This window comes from Arachis ipaensis, chromosome B10 (genome assembly GCF_059453495.1).
Source record: "Arachis ipaensis isolate K30076 ecotype BB chromosome B10, ASM5945349v1, whole genome shotgun sequence".
Taxonomy (NCBI): Eukaryota; Viridiplantae; Streptophyta; class Magnoliopsida; order Fabales; family Fabaceae; genus Arachis; species Arachis ipaensis.
This window is the reverse complement of record NC_142435.1, coordinates 2,486,941-2,505,513: the sequence shown is the minus strand read 5'-3', so window position 1 is coordinate 2,505,513 and position 18,573 is coordinate 2,486,941.

Sequence of the window (18,573 nt, the reverse complement as noted above, 5' to 3'; positions counted from 1 at the left end):
TTTCAATAATTGCTGCTTTATCCAGTTGTTTAAGTATAAAATGGTACTCTTCCTTGATGATTTCCTTTCCATTACGACTCCTTTCAACTATTCTTTCATCTTTAAGGGTCTCCATTACCTCCACCTTCTGGGCCTCCTCTAGCTCCTCTTGCAGTATGAATTCGTGAAGCCGATCCATTACGTCCCTAAGACGATCCCTTCTCTCTTGTTCCATGTCACTAGCACAACTGGGATCATCTTGCTCTTGGATTGGTGGATGTGGGTGTTCTTCCATGGAGGGCAGTGATGCACAAAAGCTAAAGGGTTGAATATTGGAGGTAGAGGGTTGGTCCCTGCAGGATATAAGATCTTGGAGTTTAGAGGTGAGATCAATGAGATTAGAGAGTGTCTTGTTATCCAATAGAGGTTGGGGTGGATAGGAGGGTTTATTTGAATAAGGATATGGAGATGGTGCATATTGAGGTGGTGGTTCTAAGTATGGCTCATAAGATGGTTGGTATGGTGGATATGGGTTAGGGTCATATGGAGGTGTTTGGTGGTAAGGTGCTTGTGAGTATGGTGGTTCAAAGGTATGTTGGGGAGGCGGTTCATAAGCATATGGTGGGGCTTGTTGGTAACTACAAGGGGGTCCACCATATTCATCATCTTGGTACGCACCCTGGAGTGGATCTTGACAATAGTAATTTGGTGGAGGTTGGTTGTCACGAAAGGGTCCACCATAACTATCGTCTTGGTATGCATCATAGGATCGTTGTTGGTTTTGTTGGTTATAGCGCATTGGAGGGGGTTGTTGCCAAGAGGGTTGATCAAATCCTTGTGGCTCCTCCCATCTTTGATTATTCCAACCTTGATGCATGTTCTCATTATAGCTTCCATTCCCTGCAACATAATTTGAACTAAACTCATAGCCAAAGGGGTGAGAATTCATAGTAGTAAGTAAAAATAGAAACTAACAAAAATTAGGAAAAATAAACTCCTAAAACTAGAAACACTAACAAAGAAACGAAAAAGCAAATATTTACAATAACCAATAATAAGGAACACGTTTGCAATTCCCCGGCAACGGCGCCATTTTTGACGAATGGATTTCAGCTAGTAAAGAATTCACAAAATAAACTCTCGTTACTAGTATAGTTTTTAAACCAACAGAGAATCCTTTCGTACAAAAGTTTTGGTTGTCACTTAAGCAAACCCAATAAAATTAATAACCGAAGTATTTAAACCTCGGGTCGTCTCTCAAGGAATCGCAGGGAGGTGTGTTATTATTGGTTGTAGAAAAGTATCGTTTTGGGTTTTTGAAAGATGGAACAAGGAAAGTAAATTGCAAGAAAGTAAATTAATAACTAGAAAAACTCTTGGCAAGGTATGAAAACTGGACGTCCTATCCTAGTTATCCTTATCAATTGTGATGAGAATTGTCTATTGCTCCCACTTAGATAACCCTTACTAAATAAAGGAAAGTCAAGTGGACTAATCAATTTGATTCCTCAAGTCCTAGTCAACTCCTAAGGAAAGAATAGCTTTAGAGGAATCCAAACCAACCAGCAAATTCCAATCATCAATCAACAAAGGAGTTTGATAACTCAAGTGTCTCCAATTACTCAACCAAAGCCAAAAGGGGAAAAGTCTAAATTAAATTGAAAGCATCAATAACATAAATAGAAGAAAGCAATCATAAATCTGAAATACCTCAACTTGCATTAAATAAAGATATCAAATCTAAGAGTTCATAAACCAAATTGGGAAAATAAATAAACTAGAATGCTAGAATAAATAAAAGTAGAAGAGAAACTAAATTAAAGGAACATTGAACCTGAACCAAAGGAGAAATTGAAAGAAGAAATCCTAAATCCTAAATCCTAGAGAGAGGAGAGAGCCTCTCTCTCTAGAATCTACATCTAAACCTAAAAATTATGTGTGTCAAAAGTATGTGTGTGAATAAATGGATTCCCCCACTCTGTAGCCTCTAATCTGTGTTTTCTGGGCTGAAAACTGGGTCAAAAATAGCCAGAAATCGCCCCCAGCATTTTCTGCAATTTCTGCAGGTCGCGCATGTCACGCGTACGCGTCAGTCACGCGTATGCGTCGCTGGTCATCTTCGCGTGTCACGCGTACGTGTCAGGTACGCGCACACGTCGCTGTGAAAACTCGCTTCCACGCGTACGTGTTAGGCACGCGCACGCGTTGCTCTGATTTTCTCCAAATTGCGCGCACGTGTGAGCCATGCGTGCACGTCGATGCTCGCTGGTTGTATCCTTAGTTTCTTGTGTTCCTTCCATTTTTGCCCAAACTTCCTTTTCATCCTCTAAGCCATTCCTGCCCTATAGAGCCTGAAACACTTAACACATAGATCACGGCATCGAATAGTATAAAGGGGAATTAAAACATACAAATTAAAGGCTTAGGAAGCAAGTTTTCAATCATAGAACAAAACTAAGAAGGAATTGCAAAAACATGCAAATCATATGAATAAGTGAGTAAAGAGTTGATAAAAACCACTCAAATTAGCACAGGATAAATCATAAAATAATGGTTTATCAATATCACATTGTCGGTTCAACTGCCAACCCAACCCATCTCCATGAAGACGTCGCCCTTTGAATTTCTCATATGGGAACCCCCGAGATATAGTGCCCAGATCACTGTCCAGGTACCGGCGCATGCACGCCCTATAGATCCGAAGGGATGCGAGCGGGATCTATCGCCACCGACCTCACATCTAAGCGCAAGCGGGATGAACCACCACCCTTACGCCGCTGCCGCTACCTCGAACAAGCGGGATCCAACCTCAGCCCCTGCTCGGGCGCATAGCGTCTCATAATCTCAGAAAATCATTATTTCAGTGGTTTTCAAAAAGCATTTTTCTGTATACCGAGATCCATCACCTCAATCCGAGTCCCCGACTCATCTCAACCACTGTCCATTCATAACTCAGTTTCCAAATATCAAAAGTTCACCATTCTCGTCTCATATACCAATCATAATTCACCTAACGTCAAACTATTCTTAGCTCACCAGAAACCTAGGCCTCCATTTTCTAATTTGTCATAAAATCATGTACTAGAACCCTTAAGTTATACCCCATATTCTAATACTCAAAACTAGACCCAAAAGTATTAAAATGGTGTTAAAGAAACTTACAAACGTGTTGGGAAGGTAAAATAGTTAAAAAACAAGTAAAATTTGATAAACAGGACGTGTGCGGCCGCATAGGGGTGTGTGCGTGCGCACGCCCAGGGAATTTTAAAAGGTGTGCGTATGCACAGGTGGCAAAACTTTCAAAATCTGTTCACTCACACAACTTGTGCCAGCGCCCCCAACAGACTGGCCTTCCCGACGTGTGCGTCCGCACAGGTTGAAGTTTTTCCTTAGATATGTGCGCGCACAAGCTGTGCTAGCACTGCGAACAGAACGCACTTCCCTACCTGTGTGTGCGCACAGGTGTGTGTGCATCCGCACAGGTTAAAATTCATGCAGGGTGTGCGTCCGCACATATCAGAAATCATGAAATTCTGCAACTTTGCAGAATTTCAGATTTTTAACACCAACTTTGAAGGATCATAACTTCCTCTACAAAATTCCAATTTTCACAAATTTTATATCAATTTAAAGAGTTTTCAAAGATCTTTAATTCTAAATAAATTTCAATCAGTTTCAAAAACCGAGGCAGAAGTTATGATCAAACAAAGTTCATCAAAATGCCAAATTTACCAAAGGCCTCAAAACTCCCATTTTCCAAAACTCACAATTCAAAACCAAACTAACCATGATCCATATAATACCAAAACAACATCAAAGTCCATACCACTTCTCTCCCAATTCAACCATCTATAATATTCCAATTTCATTACTCAACACCACCAAAACCCTTAGTCACCAACATCCAAAAACCATCATATTCATTCTCAATCATCATCAATCATTCAACAACATCAACCACTACAATTCCTCATATTAATCTCATAAAACTCACATCTTCAAACAATAGCCATCAAAATCAACATCCATATTACCAACATCAACATACACACTCACCCACATAAATCAACATCATAATACATCATTAATACCAATACTTCTCAACAATCACCATCACCCACAAAATCAGTTATTCATCATTACACATCATCAACCATATCAAAAATCCTTATCAACAATAGTAATTCACAACATTTATCATCCACTTTCTCAACTCCAACAACCATCAACATATAACATTACTCATCAACCATATCCACTCCACCCACTATTATACCAATCACTAAATCACAATTTACTTTCAATTACCAACAACATCAATCATCAATATTCATTAACACCAACAATCCTCTAATAATCATCATCTACGACAATAACCAATATAACTAACAATTACATCAATTCACATATAATCATTCATACACCAACAACATTCAATCCTATCTTAGGGTCAACTAGCCTAAGTGTCCATGAACATTACATATTACATAAAGGAAACCAAAACCATACCTTAGCCAATTCTCAACCGCACCAAACACCAAAACGAAGCCACCAAGCTTGATCCAAAGCCTCAACCAACTCCAACAAACACCAAAACTCAATCTAATATCACATATATATACCAACATCAACACCTAATATACACAAACTAACTAAACACAAGGGTTTAGAGAAACCTTACCTCACTTAACGTGATTAAGGATAAAATCCAATATTTACCCGCTACTAGAGATCACCTAAACAAGCAAAACCACAAAACTTGCTCAAGAACTAAACCCAAAACACGCAGAAAACTAGGGCAGAAAATTGAGAGTTGAGCTTCGAGTTCTTACCAGGTTTGCTTATATAGAAACATAGAGCTCGACGAGAGCTTCGCGTGGCCACAAATAGCTCGTCAATCGGAGCTCCGGATCAAAAGTGATGGCTCCCGGAAGGTGGAGGTAAATAGTGTCACCCCTTTCTTCTCCCATCTCTCAAATCCGCGCCTCCCTCTCTTTTGGAGGTGAGAAATGAGCTGAAAGCTCATTAAACTCACTTATATATGTTAGGCCTTGGGCCCGGTTTGGGCCGGGTCGAACCCGTTAGCGTTTTTAGCCCGTTTGGCCCACTTTGGGTCAAAACCTTTAAGATTAGTGTCCGATTTTCAATTTCAAAATTATTTTTGTCCTTTAAAAACAATAAACCAATTTTCTAAATCTTAGTTTTCCCAAAATACACAGTATTAGACAGACCAGAGCTGGTACTGCCGGCTTAAGCACTAGTACGCATTTTTACAAAAACTTTTCGAAAGAAATACATTTTCCAACTTAGAAAAATTCACTGAAACCAAATTTCTCATTTATATTTTCAAATTAAAATTTCTAAATTTTGAATCTATTCCGGACACTAAAATTATTTTATTAAAACGGTTTTACGTGAAAATGCGGGTTCTTACATTAGTCATTTCGTCACATTTATTGTTAACAGCATCAGAGTTTGTTGATGTAGTACATTAAATAACATAACAATACACACCTAGTAGTCCTAATTGACCATTAACATTATTACATTTGGATCCTCTAAATTTTGAATTTCGCTTTAGAGGGTAAAGTATTATCTCTCACCCTTGAATAGTTTCTCTCTCATATTTTCTCTTGGTCCTACCTATGAAATAAATTGTGAGCGATCACACTTTACTCTCTAAAGTGAAAATTCAAAATTTAGAGGATACAAATTCAACATTATTAGTTAATAAAATTAGATCAAATGAATCCCAAATTGAGGAATTTCAATACCTCAAATTCTCTCCTCAATTAGACTTTGATTTGATCTAATTTCATACATTTATGATGTTAATAGTCAATTAAGACTCTTGGGCTGCATTTGGTTTTGATCAATTTTTTTCATTCAAAATATTTAGGAAGAAAAATATAATAAACAGAGTTATAATTATAAAAAATTAAAAAGATAATGAAAGAAAAAATAAAAAATAAGTTGTGCCTCTTGTTAGTGTTTCTGTATCTTTCTTGGTTGGATGAACACAAAATACACTAACTTAGTGTCTCTAGACACAATATCTTTGTCCATGTGATAAACTCCAATTTTGTGGTTTATCTTGTGCTGAATTTAGGAGATTTTATCAACTTATCTCACATTTATTCAATGAAATAGTATGCTTTTTTAATTCTCCCTAAATTTGTGCTTAAGAGTGAAAACATGCTTTTTAGGCCTTAAAATTGATAATTTTAATTCACTTTAATTCTATTCGATGCCTTGATATGTTTGTTGAGTAATTTCAGGTTCATAAGGCAAGTATTGGATGGAAGAAGTGAAGAGAAAAGCATGCAAAGTAGAGAATTCATGAAGAAATGAGCATTTGGAGAAATCAAGGCCACGCGCACGTGTCATCCACGCGTACTCGTCACACACGCGTACGCATGAGGAGGAAATTTGCCAGCAACGCGCACGCGTGATGCTGATCACGTGGCCTCATTAAAGTGAATTTGTTGGAGGTGATTTCTGAGCTTTCTAGGCGCAAATCCAACTCATTTCTGAAGCTATTTGATGTAGAACTCAAGATGGGTCAAGGGGAGAGCAATTAGATTAGCTTAGGATCATGTAGGGTAGTTTTCTAGAGAGAGAAGCTCCCTCTTCTCTCTAGAATTAGGGTTCTTAGGTTAAATTTTCTCTTAGATTTAGGGTTTAATTCTTGCTTTCATCTTGTTTTCTTTACAATTTCTTATTCTATTGTCTTGATTTCCTATTTCTTCTTGTTAATTTTTCATTTTGGTTACTTTTATATTTATGAGCACTCTTGTTAATTTGGATTTTCTTTAATGCAATTTTATGTTTTCATGTCATTGATGTTTAATTGAGCTTTTATTGTTATTTTATCGCTTTGGGTAGTTGTAGATTTATTATTCTTGTAATTTTATGATGCTTTTCTTTTATGCCTTCCAAGTGTTTGACAAAATACTTGATTGGATGTTAGAGTAGTTTTTTGAGCATTTTTGGCTTGGAAAGAGAAATTGGGTAATCTTGAGTCATGAATACCCAACTCAAGTTGGTGACTTAGAGTTGTTAGTTAATATTGTTTCCATTGACTCTAATCTCTTGCTAATTCAATTAGTAAGTTGATTAGGACTTTTGGATTAAGATTAACTAGTCTTATTTGACTTTTTCCCTATGTTGAAGATAACATTGTACCTTCTTTCAATGTTGGAGATGACTTAATAGGATTAGCTCTTGTCAATTATTGCATGATAATTAATGACTAGGATAGAAAGCCTAGATTCTCAAGCCTTGTCATGAATGCCTCTTTTTAGTATTTGTTATCTTTAATTGTTGCTTTACTTTCTTGCCATTTATTTTCTTACCCTTTTATCAACCAACCCCGTTTGACCTCATAACCAATCATTTGGCATTCAATTGCAATTCCTAGGAAGAACGACCCGGGACTAATACTCTTGGTTATTTTTATTGGGTTGGACTTGTGACAACCAAAATTAAACTTTGATTTGAGGATCAATTGTCGGTTTGGGCTATGCTCACAACGAAATAATTTTGTTAAATTCCAAACCGATAAAAATCTTTACATCAAGTTTTTGGCACCGTTGCCGGGGAATTACAATGTGTGCTTGTTATTGGATATTGTATATATGTTAATATTGTGAATAGCTTGATTTTGGTTTGTTTGTTAGTTTTTGCTAGTTTTAAGATTTGGTTTTCTTTGTTTCTTATTAGATTTTGTTTTCATTTGCTCTTGCTACTATGAATTCTCACCACTTTGGCTATGAGTTTGGTTCTAACTATGTTGTAGGGAATGGGAATTATAATGAGAACATGCATCAAGGATGGAGCAATCAAATGTAGGAGGAGCCTGAAGCATATGATCAATCTTTATGGCAACAACCTCCACCAATGTACTATGAGCAAGAGCCATTCCAAGATGCATACCAATCCAATGGCTATGGTGGACTGCCTTATGATTGTCAACAACCATCACCATATTCCTGTGAACCACCTCCTCAACATAGTTTTGAACCACCATACTCACAATCCCTCTACCACCAAACACCTCCATATGACCCTAATCCTTATCCACCATACCAACCACCTTATGAGCTATATGAACCATACATAAAACCACAACAATTCCAACACCATTACTCCCAAGAACCACCTCGATATATACCATCTCCATACCCTTACCATGATGAACCACCTTACAATTATGAACCCTTTCTCCCAAACAATGAACCCTTTCTTCCACCACCGCCTTCAAGGGATGAAGCTCTCCACGCTTTCTTGCAAGAACAACAAGGAGATATTATCTCTTATATCTAAAGGTAAGAAGAGAAGCAAAATGAGCTAAAGAAGCTAGAAGTCATGGTTGCTACCATAGCAGAAGCCATTAACCACATGGCCTCCCATCTAAGCTCATGCATCCCAAGTACTCTGATGAATCCAGATTTGATGGTAAATTTTTGCCTTGAATTGGATGAATTTCATCACATAAACTCACACTTAAGCACCAAAATAGCATACTTTTGTGTTTGATCCCTAAATCAAACTTAAATGTGAAAACATGCGTTTTGTGCTTAAATTAGTGATTTTAATTCCACTTTCATGCCATTTGATGCCGTGATATATTTTATGAGTGATTTCAGGTCATTTAGGCAAGAATGGGTTGGTAAAAGTGGAGGAAAGCATGTACAAGGGAGAACACATAAAGAAAACAAGGAAAAGAACACACAGTCAAGTGTGCGTGTGCATAATCTCCCGTGCGTACGCACAAGAAGGAATTAGTATGTGTGCATTGATAAACCACTATTTTATGGTTTATCTTGTGCTCAATTGAGTGGTTTTTATCTACTCTTTACCCACTTATTCATAATATTTGCATGGTTTTATATTTCCTTCCTGATTTTGTGCTATGATTGAAAACATGCTTCTTTGATCTTATATTTGCTTATTATTAATCCTCTCTTATTACCATTAGATGCCTTGATATGTGTGTTAAGTGATTTCAGAGATTATAGGGTAGGAATGGCTCAGAGGATGGAAAGAAATCATGCAAAAGTGGAAGGAATACAAGAAGTTGGAGAAATTGCTAAGCTGTCTAGCTTGACCTCTTCACACTCAAACGGCTATAACTTTAGCTGCAGAGGTCCAAACGATGCGGTTCCAGTTGCGTTGGAAAGCTAACGTCCGGGGCTTCAATTTGATATATAATTTGCCATAGCTGCCTCGATGCCAGGCGACGCGAACGCGTGGGTCACGCGGACGCGTGACCTGGCAGGAACGCAACCCGCGCGGCCGCATGGACGACGCGGCCGCGTCACCTTTCCGCGACCTGAACGTAACAGAAATCGCAGGGGGCAATTTCTGGCTGTTTTTGACCCAGTTTGCGGCCCAGAAAACACAGATTAGAGGCTATAAAGTGGGGGAATGCATCCATTCATAAAAAAAGCTTTTCACAATTCACAATTTTAGGAGTAGATGTAGTTTTTAGAGAGAAAGGTTCTCTCCTCTCTCTTAGGATTAGGATTTAGGATTTCTCTTAGTTTTAGGAGTGACTCTCAATCCCAGGTTCATTATTTTTATTTATTTTTCCAATTTAATTTAGGAACTCTTCCATGTTACATTTGATGTCTTTATTAGAGTTAATTGAGGTATTCCAGACTTATGATTGCTTTCTTTAATTTATTAAAGTTCTCGATTTATCCAAATTATTTTCATTCAAGTAGAATTTTCCCCTTTTGGCTTGGGTTAAATAATTGGTGACTCTTGAGTTATCAAACTCATTGTTGATTGAGAATTGGAATTCTTCAAGAATTAATTCATCCACTTAACTTACCTTCATAATTAGAGGTTAATAAAGTGGGAGAAAAATCCAATTCTCATTACAATTGATAAGGATAACTGGGATAGGACCTCCAGTCTTCATACCTTGCCAAGAGTTTATTTTTATTATTAATTTATCTTTCACAATTATTCCTCTTTCTCAAAACCCCAATTTACAAACTCATAACCAATAATAAGAACATACTTCCCTGCAATTCCTTGAGAAGACAACCCGAGGTTTAAATACTCGGTTATCAATTTTAAAGGGGTTTGTTACTTGTGACAACCAAAACATTTGTACGAAGGGATTTTTGTTGGTTTAGAGACTATATCTACAACGCGACTATTTTTATGACATTCTTTACTGGCAAAAAAAAAAGAAAAAAGAAAAAGAACAAATAATAAAAGGGGACAAAATGCCCCAAAGTAAGTGGTGAAAGCAATGCATATGAGTTGTACTTGAAATTAGAATGCATGAATATGTGGAAAACATGGGTAATGGATAGTTAGATGTGGTATTATGATTACATGGATTGTCTAAAGTTAGGTGGAAAGTTTAAGTTAATTAAGGATTCAGATTTTAGTCCACTTGACCAAATACAATCCTACCTTGACCCTAACCCCATTACAACCCTTAAAAGACCTCTTGATATGTGTATTTGTGCATTAAATTTTTGTCGATTGTTAGATGAAGATCAAGCCTTAGAAAGCAAGGATAGTAGAGAATTGAGACAATCGAACCTTAAACACATGAGTGATTAGAGTGTATACACTTCCAGTGAGGGTTCGATGCTCAATTCCTTGTTCCCTGCTTTCATAAGCTATTTTCTTCTTGCAAGTCTATTTGTACTTCATTTTTATAATTTGAATTAGTGAAATCCAGTTCATATTTATTCTTGGAGATTTAATTACTTTTAACCAAGTAGGTAGAAACATTCTGCATGTAGTTGCATTCATATACATAGGTTGCATTTCATACATTTTACCATTCCTCTTCATCTTTATAGTTCTCTTGAGCTTAGCATGAGGACATGCTATTGTTTAAGTGTGGGGAGGTTGATAAACCACTATTTTATGGTTTATCTTGTGCTCAATTGAGTGGTTTTTATCTACTCTTTACCCACTTATTCATAATATTTGCATGGTTTTATATTTCCTTCTTGATTTTGTGCTATGATTGAGAACATGCTTCTTTGATCTTATATTTGCTTATTATTAATCCTCTCTTATTACCATTAGATGCCTTGATATGTGTATTAAGTGATTTCAGAGATTATAGGGCAGGAATGGCTCAGAGAATGGAAAGGAAGCATGCAAAAGTGGAAGGAATACAAGAAGTTGGAGAAATTGCTAAGCTGTCCAGCTTGACCTCTTCACACTCAAACGGCTATAACTTTAGCTACAGAGATCCAAACGATGCAGTTCTAGTTGCATTGGAAAGATAACGTCCGAGGCTTCGATTTGATATATAATTTGCCATAGCTGCCCTAACGCCAGGTGACGCGAACGCGTGGGTCACGCGGACGCGTGACCTGGCAGGAACGCAACCCGCGCGGCCGCATGGACGACGTGGCCGCGTCACCTTTCCGCGACCTGAACGTAACAGAAATCGCAAGGGGCGATTTCTGGGCTGTTTTTGACCCAGTTTGCGGCCCAGAAAACACAGATTAGAGGCTATAAAGTGGGGGAATGCATCCATTCAAAGGGGGCTTTCACAATTTAATTTATGAACTCTTCCATGTTACATATAATTTTCTTAATTAATGTTATTTGAGGTATTTCAATTCATAATTGCTTTCTTTTATTTACATGATTACTGCTCCCCATCTGAAGACATTTTTTATTCAGTAAATTTACTATTTTCTTCCTTTTGGCTTTGGTTAAGTAATTGGTAACGCTTGAGCTGTCAATAAAGTAGTGATTGAAATTGGGAGTTGCTCCAATAACTCTAGTCTTTCCATCGGAATTGACTAGGACCTGAGGATTAAGCTAATTAATCCACTTGATCTACCTTCATAGTTAGAGGTTAACAAAGTGAGATTAAAATCCAAATTTCATCAGTGTTGACAAGGATAGGACCTCCAGTTCTTATACCTTGCCAAGAGATTTTATTTTATTTTTATTATTATTATTTTATTTTACTTGTCATATAACATATTCCCACCTTACTTCCTAAACCCCAATTTACAAACTCATAACCAATAATAAGAACATACTTCCCTGCAATTCCTTGAGAAGACGACCCGAGGTTTAATACTCGGTTATCAATTTCAAAGGGGTTTGTTACTTGTGACAACCAAAACGTTTGTACGAAGGGATTTTTGCTGGTTTAGAGACTATATCTACAACGCGACTGTTTTTATGACATTCTTTACTGGCAAAAATCCTAACGTCAAAATGGCGCCGTTGCCGGGGAATTGCAAACATGTGCCTTATTATTGGTTATTGTAAATATTTTATTTTTGCTTGTTTATTTGTTTTTTATTTTTATTTTTATTTTTGCTTTTTCGTAAATTAAGAGGTTATTGATTTTTATTTTAAAATTTTTTATCTTATCTTATCTTATTTCAAAAAAAAAAATCAAATTTCAAAATTCAATTTTAAAAATTTTCAAAAATTTAATTTTCAAATTAAAAAAAAATTTAAATAACCTTTTAATTTCAAATTGTTTTTATTATTAATTTCTATTTACTATGAACTCTCACCCCTTTGGCTATGAGTCTGGTTACAATTATGTTGTAGGAAGAAGAAATTACAATGAGAACAGGCAGCAAGGTTGGAACAATCAAAGATGGGAGGAGCCACAAGGATTTAATCAACCCTCATGGCAACAACCACCTCCAATGGACTATCAACAATCACCACCATATGCCTATGAACCCTTTCCTCAACATAACTTTGGACCACCAAACTCACAAGCCCCTTTACACCATTCACCTCCATATGACCCTAACCCATATCCACCATACCAACCACCTTATGAGCCAAATGAACCCTCCTATCCACCCCAAACCTCCATGGAGAAAGCACTTGCCGATCTAAACTCTACTATACAAGCCCTCTTCACTCAAATCAGACCACCAATTACCTTCAACAATCAACCCTCAAGCTCTAGTGCACTTTCTTGTCAACCACAGAATAATCTCTCCATCCCATCACCACCATCCATGGAAGAGCACCCACATCCATCAATCCAAGAGCAAGATGATCCTAATTATGCTATTGATATGGAACAGGAAAAAAAGAATCATCTTCGCGAATCCATACTTCATAAAGAGCTAGAGGAGGCCCTACGGGTAAGGGTAGGAGAGACCCTTGAAGATGAAAGAATAGTTGAAAGGAGTTGTCATAGAAAGAAAAACATCGAGGATGAGTACGATTTTATACTTAAACAACTGGATAAAGCAGCAATTATTAAAAAGGAAGAAGTGGTTGTAGACTTAAGAGATGTTGTACCTCCATTGGAAAGTCCAGTCACAGAGCCTCCTTCCACGGTGTTTGATGTTGATGTTGAGAAGAGTGTACAACCTCCAAGGCATATCACAGTTGAAAACGTGGAAGAGGTTGATCAAGAGATGGAGATTCAAGAAGAAGAAGCATAACCTCCCATGCCCTTGGAAAGCAATGAAGAGAAGATTGAATTGGAAGAAAGCTACCAAGAGGAAGAGGTTGAAATTGAAGAAGCTTGCAAAGAGGTGGTAATTATCAGAGAAGAGCACAAGGGAGTGGAGCCTGCAATTTCATTAAAAACACCTCCCCCTAAGTTGCCATCATCCTCCACAACATTCAAGTGGGTAAAATTCATATCCCTTAGCTTTCTAATTCCACTTGAATATGGGCTACTGGAGACGGATGGTCAACTTAGAGCTCTTTGTAACATTAAGAGTAAGAGGAAGATGGCCAGTGGTAAGAATTGTCCTGCAAGGTTCATCATGGTTGGAAGCTTTAAGTTCAAATGCAAAGGTTAGTATAAAGCTCAACTGAATGGGTCTAGAAAGCTGTTTGGTCGCTGCAGTGAGAATTCAGATCACCTTTCACCCGACTGGAAAAATGCAGATCGAGACAAAAACAGGTGCAAAGGCAAGGTCTGGGACCCCGAAATCCATTCTACCAATCAACACTCTTGGGGCCTTGTCACATGCTTTAACTTACTTGAAGGCTTTTTGCGCCTAGTTTGGGATCCCGGAGGACATTGGAAGCACAAACATTGGTGGGGATTCCTGGATCAGTACAAGCACAAGCCACCATAGCAGGAAGCTCATCAAATGTCCAACTTAAGGACTATAACTAAAAGTGCTAGGGGGGAGACAACCCACCATGGTATGATCGTTCATTTTGCAATTTAATTTTATTTGGTTTTGTTTGTTTTTGAATTTTATTTTATTTTGTTATATTGAACTTGGAGTTTTGCGTCACATTCATATTAACACTGCATTCTGCATCTTTTCAGATAAAAAAAAAAAGCGATCACGCGACGCGACCGCATCAGCGACACGTCCGCGTCGCAAGGAGATGGGAGACAATATTAATATGAACAGAGAGTTTCGCAGGAGCAGCGCTGGAGGCGTGCCAATGGCACAAATCACTCCATGCGACCGCGTCACTGAGGCGACCGCGTCATATGGGAATAATGGCCTCCCACGCGACCGCGTCACCCACGCGGCCGCGTGCCATGAAAATCGATGTCAAAAAGGTGCATGGCCGAAAGTTGTGCTGGAATTGGGCCGGACTCGTGCTGGAAGCCCAAGCCCTCCCACACGAACGCGTGCCCCACGCGTCCGCGTCATGTTGGGAATCAGGCCATTCACGCGATCGCGTCAACCACGCGATCGCGTTACCCAGATTTTTGGCAAAAATGCGTTTAAACAGAGAGTTGTGCGAGCGCGAGGCTGCCCTCGCGCCAGCAGCATAAAACGGGTCACGCGACCGCGTGACCGACGCGACCGCGTCAATCAGTTTAAGCGCAAGTCGCGCGACCGCGTGCCCCACGCGACCGCGTCGCTTGCACCGCACAGCTCATCCAACTCTGCCAAAATATCTTATATTTTTCTTTTCCAAATCGTTATTTTTTTTTTCTTCCCTTCTTTCCCTTCTCATTCTTCTTATTTTTCTTTTTTATTTTTATTTTAATTTATTTGCATACTTTCATTCATTGCATTATTTTCATTGGTATTGGAATTTTATTTGGGTCATTGTGGATTATCGCAAAATTATTTGGCAATTATATTTTTAAAGAGTTGCTTGCATGTTCAATTTAATACTTTCAAATAGCTTATTTACTATGCATGCTATGTGTTTGTGAAAAAGCCCATATGGCATTATGCACTTCTCTATTTTACTTTATACTATTCAATGCTTGCTTTTCACAAACTCCCTTTACTATTTTATTAATTGAATATAATTGTCAATACAAACATGGTGATTTATTACAAGTAATGCTTGGTCTATGCTACTCATGCCCTTTGCCGGCATGCCAATAAAAACCTTGCATTCACTTGTCCTTATATGCACTAGCTATTTTCCCATTGATGGCTTTTCACATGTACTCGCGAGCATGTGTTAATGTCAGTTATATCTTAATTAGAGTTACTCTTCTATGTTACATTTGATGTCTTTATTAGAGTTAATTGAGGTATTCCAGACTTATGATTGCTTTCTTTAATTTATTAAAGTTCTCGATTTATCCAAATTATTTTCATTCAAGTAGAATTTCCCCCTTTTGGCTTGGGTTAAATAATTGGTGACTCTTGAGTTATCAAACTCATTGTTGATTGAGAATTGGAATTCTTCAAGAATTAATTCATCCACTTAACTTACCTTCATAGTTAGAGGTTAATAAAGTGGGAGAAAAATCCAATTCTCATTACAATTGATAAGGATAACTGGGATAGGACCTCCAGTCTTCATACCTTGCCAAGAGTTTATTTTTATTATTAATTTATCTTTCATAATTATTCCTCTTTCTCAAAACCCCAATTTACAAACTCATAACCAATAATAAGAACATACTTCCCTGCAGTTCCTTGAGAAGACGACCCGAGGTTTAAAAACTCGGTTATCAATTTTAAAGGGGTTTGTTACTTGTGACAACCAAAACGTTTGTACGAAGGGATTTTTGTTGGTTTAGAGACTATATCTACAACGCGACTATTTTTATGACATTCTTTACTGGCAAAAAAAAAAAAAGAAAAAGAGCAAATAATAAAAGGGGACAAAATGCCCCAAAGTAAGTGGTGAAAGCAATGCATATGAGTTGTACTTGAAATTAGAATGCATGAATATGTGGAAAACATGGGTAATGGATAGTTAGATGTGGTATTATGATTACATGGATTGTCTAAAGTTAGGTGGAAAGTTTAAGTTAATTAAGGATTTAGATTTTAGTCCACTTGACCAAATACAATCCTACCTTGACCCTAACCCCATTACAACCCTTAAAAGACCTCTTGATATGTGTATTTGTGCATTAAATTTTTGTCGATTGTTAGATGAAGAGCAAGCCTTAGAAAGCAAGGATAGTAGAGAATTGAGACAATCGAACCTTAAACACATGAGTGATTAGAGTGTACACACTTCCAGTGAGGGTTCGATGCTCAATTCCTTGTTCCCTGCTTTCATAAGCTATTTTCTTCTTGCAAGTCTATTTGTACTTCATTTTTATAATTTGAATTAGTGAAATCCAGTTCATATTTATTCTTGGAGATTTAATTACTTTTAACTAAGTAGGTAGAAACATTCTGCATGTAGTTGCATTCATATACATAGGTTGCATTTCATACATTTTACCATTCCTCTTCATCTTTATAGTTCTCTTGAGCTTAGCATGAGGACATGCTATTGTTTAAGTGTGGGGAGGTTGATAAACCACTATTTTATGGTTTATCTTGTGCTCAATTGAGTGGTTTTTATCTACTCTTTACCCACTTATTCATAATATTTGCATGGTTTTATATTTCCTTCCTGATTTTGTGCTATGATTGAAAACATGCTTCTTTGATCTTATATTTGCTTATTATTAATCCTCTCTTATTACCATTAGATGCCTTGATATGTGTGTTAAGTGATTTCAGAGATTATAGGGCAGGAATGGCTCAGAGGATGGAAAGGAAGCATGCAAAAGTGGAAGGAATACAAGAAGTTGGAGAAATTGCTAAGTTGTCCAGCTTGACCTCTTCACACTCAAACGGCTATAACTTTAGCTACAGAGGTCCAAACGATGCGGTTCCAGTTGCGTTGGAAAGCTAACATCCGGGGCTTCGATTTTGAATATAATTTGCCATATCTGCCTAAAGAGCGGATAATTTATACGCTTTTTGGCATTATTTTTAGTATGTTTTTAGTAGAATCTAGTTACTTTTAGGGATGTTTTTATTAGATTTTATATTAAATTCACATTTTTGGACTTTACTATGAGTTTGTATGTTTTTCTGTGATTTCAGATATTTTCTGGCTGAAATTGAGGGACTTGAGCAAAAATCAGATTCAGAGGTTGAAGAAGGACTGCTGATGCTGTTGGATTCTGACCTCCTTGCACTCAAAGTGGATTTTCTGGAACTACAGAACTTAAAGTGGCGCGCTTTCAATTGGGTTGGAAAGTAGACATCCAGGGCTTTCCAGCAATATATAATAGTCCATACTTTGCCCAAGTTTAGATGACGCAAACTGGCGTTCAACGCTAGCTCTCTGCCCAATTCTGGCGTCCAGCGCCAGAAACAAGTTACAAGTTGGAGTTCAACGCTAGAAAAGGATCCAAAGCTGGCGTTGAACGCCCAAAACAGCCTCTGCACGTGGAAAGTTAAAGCTCAGCCCAAGCACACACCAAGTGGGCCCCGGAAGTGGATTTATGCATCAATTACTTACTTCTGTAAACGCTAGTAACTAGTTTAGTATAAATAGGACTTTTTACTATTGTATTTTATTCCCGGATTGTATTTTTGATCCTGTGATCACGTTTTGGGGGCTGGCCTCTCGGCCATGCCTGGACCTTTCACTTATGTATTTTCAACGGTAGAGTTTCTACACTCCATAGATTAAGGTGTGGAGCTCTGCTGTTCCTCAAAGATTAATGCAAAGTACTACTGTTTTTCTATTCAATTCAACTTATTCCGCTTCTAAGATATTCATTTGCACTTCAACCTGAATGTGATGAACGTGACAATCATCATCATTCCCCCACGAATGCGTGCCTGACAACCACTTCCGTTCCACCTTAGAATGGATGAGTATCTCTTAGATTTTTTAATCAGAATCTTCGTGGTATAAGCTAGATTGATGGCGGCATTCAAGAGAGTCCGGAAAGTCTAAACCTTGTCTGTGGTATTCCGAGTAGGATTCAATGATTGAATGACTGTGACGAGCTTCAAACTCGCGAGTGCTGGGCGTAGTGACAGACGCAAAAGGATAGTAAATCCTATTCCAGTATGATCGAGAACCTCCAGATGATTAGCCATGCAGTGACAGCGCATCGGACCATTTTCACAGAGAGGATGGGACGCAGCCATCGACAATGGTGATGCCTCCAGACGATTAGCCATGCAGTGACAACGCATCGGACCATTTTCCAGAGAGGATCAAAAGTAGCCATTGACAACGATGAAGTCTTACATAAAGCCAGCCATGGAAAGGAGTAGGAATGATTGGATAAAGACAGCAGGAAAGCAGAGATTTAGAGGAACGAACGCATCTCTATACGCTTATATGAAATTCTCACCAATGAATTACATAAGTATCTCTATCTTTACTTTTAGTTTATTTATTTATTATTAATAT